The 3,924-nt window shown below is 38.3% G+C and overlaps 1 protein-coding gene and 1 long non-coding RNA gene across 3 annotated transcripts in view; one reads left to right on the forward strand and one right to left on the reverse strand.

Annotated features, from left to right (window-relative positions):
* The window catches only part of LOC124895510, a 13,826-nt gene that overhangs the window by 3,335 nt on the left and 6,567 nt on the right, over positions 1-3,924 (reverse strand). The gene's annotated exons all lie outside the window — the stretch shown is intronic.
* On the forward strand, positions 1,233-1,780 carry LOC124895514. The gene is made up of 3 exons (XR_007051766.1): positions 1,233-1,304; positions 1,383-1,432; positions 1,764-1,780. It is a non-coding gene; the product is annotated as an uncharacterized LOC124895514 (long non-coding RNA).

Genomic DNA, 3,924 nt, shown 5'->3' on the forward strand with positions numbered 1-3,924 from the left:
TACTTCGCACCTATGATTTTCCCTGTATCAATAACACTACTTTCTTGAAGTGGATAATTTGGACGCGAAGAGGTATACATCTCTCTACCAAATATTCATTTTGATGAATAGGCAGTATGGAATATGGACACGCTTAAATGTCGAGTGAAAGAAGTTATGTCATCAAATAGTTGCTCCAATCTTTCCTTTCGAACCAAGCACATTTAGATACAATATCTTTGACTCTTCTTATAATTTATTATATGAAAAATTTTACTTGATGGTAAGATATGCTTGGAGTATTCTTCTAATCTAATGATAGACGGTTATTTTTCCATTGCAGGTGAATTTGATAGCTAAACTAAGCCATGCATATCTTTTAGAGTACAAAGATGCTTGGGTGGACAAGGTATCCTATCACCCAGTTTTGTGGTTGCTTGGATCAGAAAGTGAAACGTAGCCTTTAATAGTTGCGATTATTGCTGCATAAGCTGCACCAGAGAAAAAGCTTGACTTTGTTTTTCTTTCAGGGGAGTTGTATATGCATCGTTGCCGATTATTGCGAAGACGAAAATATGTGAGTGATTATCCCTGATTTTGCTAAAATTTTAAATGTGTACCTATAAGGAAAGATAAGAATAAAGAACAAAAGGAGCGACTAAATGAGGGAAGGGAAAACAATTGTTAAGTAAAATTCTTCATCATTGTCACCGGCTATATTTTATTGTAAAATACGGCTAACCTGTGTTTGTAGAGCGCAACCTTTTGCCAAGATCGTGGCTGTTTTCAGCCTGTGTTGTAAGCATATCCAGGTATCTGGAGAATGAAAGACCTCAGATTTCATAAATACTCCCTCGTACCAAGAAAGATAGAAGGGGTAATGAGGTTGAAAATAAAGAAATGAATAGGATGATCATAGAACTTCTTTTGTGGTGTAATCTGAGGACGGTGGCGATTTTTTTTCCCCGTGTTCAGGGCGGAGGTCATTAGGAAGTCTAGTGGAGCACTTTTCCCGGAAGAGGTAGTTAAATACGATTTCAACACTTATGAAGCTTCTCTATGCCTTCCCGGTAGCTTAAAAAATTGCTTGTTTTTGTGTTGTTTTTTTCCTGCTATTATAGAAACTCTGCAAATGGCTGACCCATCTATTGTTAGCTTTGGAGCATCTGTATTTCAACCGCGTTCATCATAGAGACGTCAAGGTAAAAACTTGCTGTAATCGGCGAAATAGAAAAGCTTTCTTAGCATGAAACGTTTTTAACGTGAACTATTTTGAATTCAGTTATGTAACATATTCATCACAAAGGACAACGACATCAGGTTAGGTAAGAATGCCCGAACAATTGCTTGATTGGGTCGTCTTTGCTTCTTTACTATCCTTAAAATTCACTTGATTGTCACAGGTGATTTTGGATTAGGAAAATTGCTAGATGCAGAAGGCCTTGCTTCCTCGGTATGAATTTCTATTGCCGCTAAATGAACCTCTTACTTACATGCAACTTTTGACCATCTATTGTCACCTAACAATCGATTCAGCATATCTATTTAGCAAGAGAGAAATCCCTTCTCCCTCCAAGACCGAGAAAACCTTTAATTTGCTTTTATTTTCGGTCATAGGTACCAAAATGTTGTGGTGGTCAATTTCCTTTTTATCAAAAAAAATATTGTGGTATTCATCATATTACAAAGCTCCTGTCGCCGTAGCACCTAGCTTAATGCATTTGAGAAAAAGACGTCGAGTTGTACAGCTAATCCTTAATTTTGGAACAAATTTCATGTAATAGGTATCTGGCACACCAACGACATGTGCCCTGAGCTCCTTGCCGGCATACCTTATGGCTATAAATCTGATATATGGTCGCTTGGTAAGAAATAACAATGTTGATGAAGCAATGTATTTGAGCTCTTTACATCGTGTCCCTAATACTAACACTTTAATGTAATTTTAGGATACTGTATGTTTGACATTGCTGCACATCGACCCCCGTTTAAAGCTTCTGTAAGTTGATTTTTCAGCTATCTGAACTTCGTAAACAATACCTCAAAAAGTTATATTTGTTACGAAAAAAAAAAAGAGAAGTTCTTTATCCTGATATCTTCTATATGATATAGTGACAATGTAAATCCAACGGGACAAAATTGGACTTATCAACAAAATAAACCGGGGTTTGTTCTCACCACTTCCGATTATATACTCCTCCAACTTGTAAGTATCTTCCTTTTCAGCACGCCACAAGTATAACTAATCAGTCAGTTGACAAAGCGGATATAATTCTTGTCGGAAACAGAAAATAAAAAGCATGCTAAGGAAAACTCCAGAACACCGACCTACAGTGAGTACGAGCTACATATGTTCAAATGTTATTCTTTCCGTTTCAATCTGTTAAGTCTTATTTTCCTTTTTAGTCCATTTAAAAGCGAATGTTTCTTTGCTTTTAGAACAACTCCTTAATTCTAACTTTCTACGTGGCATGTTTAAAGATCACAAACTTAAATTACACTTTGATACATTCTGCATACCTTTATTTTAAGACCACAAGATTCAAGTCTTCTTTTCTTTCTTAAACTTCGTGCCAAATCAAAACCAGAAAAACAAAATGAAATGGAGGGAGTATTAAATTGAGATTCATCTTGATATATTTTTTTACCTCTACTTATAGGCTGCCGAGCTGTTGAGACATCAACATTTGTAACCATACCTCCTCTTGTGTCACAACCCTTCATCTGTGTTTCTTCCTGTGAAGTCCCCGAGCAGAATGAAAGAGAAAACACGACCATCACCTGGAAAATCTATCAGTCCGAGAGGTAGCAGAGACAGACAGTTGAAGCTAAAAGAGAAGAGAACTGTCCTTTACTTTGACGAAAGTGATAACATTCAGCAAAGAAACTTATCTGACAATTATAACACATTCCGAGCCAAACTTGACACCAAGAGAGTCGATCCAGCAAGCTACTCGGTTAGGATCTCTCAAGATAGTGAGGATTCTAAAAGTGGAGAGATGAGAGAGGCAGCTGTTTGCAATGGATATGATCAACAGGAGACTATCTCACAAACAAAAACTACGATCACTCCAAGCTCGTCAAGTTCAAGGGCAAAAACATGGTCCGAAGAACAAGAGCATGTTTCTCCGGAGCATGTTAGTCGATTTGACGAGGGTGATATGAAGAATAACATGACAAAAGAGCTTGAAGTGTTGAGCAGTCCACTCGACCATGCGGAAGCAGATATAGTGGAATGTGTCTCCGCAAAATATTGCAGAATGACATTGTCTGATGGAAGATTCAACGATAAAACACGATCCTTCGATGAAGAAAGCACTTTATCTAATTCACAGTCGGCAAAACCAGATCCAGAGGCAGCACCAAGATGCTGTGTTGCTGAAACTGAAAAAGATAGCGAGTGTAGAGAAGTTGCTATTGACTGCTTGTCAACTGAAAGCGATGGTTCACTTCTACACTAAGACGAGCTAGAAAAGAAAGAAACCGCAGTTTTTGACACCAAACAGGATAAGAAAGACGCTCTTCGAGCACTGGATGATAAGGTTTTGCAGCTCAAGTCACTAGCCGCATTAGCTAGTACGGAGGACAAAGAAGACTGGGGTAATCCCACTGAACAAAGAGCTGAAGATTTAGAGTCTCTTTTGGAGGTTTGTGCACGACTACTTAAGCAGGAAAAAATCGATGAGCTTGCTGGTGTGCTGAAACCATTAGGGGATGATGGAATGTCGTCTAGAGTAACAGCAATCTGGTTGACAAAAAGTCTCATGACTGCACAAAAGTTGTCCAAGGGGTCGTGATGTTGCACAAAACCTGTCTTTTGACCTATAGAACGAGCCTCTGTCTTACGAAATCACCAAGTATTGTTGGACTAAACTATTCCTCGAGGCTTAACGTGGTGGAGAATCCCTTAGTTTTGATTCTATTGTTGTAGGACAGTTGATGGAG

This window comes from Capsicum annuum, unplaced genomic scaffold (genome assembly GCF_002878395.1).
Source record: "Capsicum annuum cultivar UCD-10X-F1 unplaced genomic scaffold, UCD10Xv1.1 ctg82773, whole genome shotgun sequence".
NCBI lineage: Eukaryota > Viridiplantae > Streptophyta > Magnoliopsida > Solanales > Solanaceae > Capsicum > Capsicum annuum.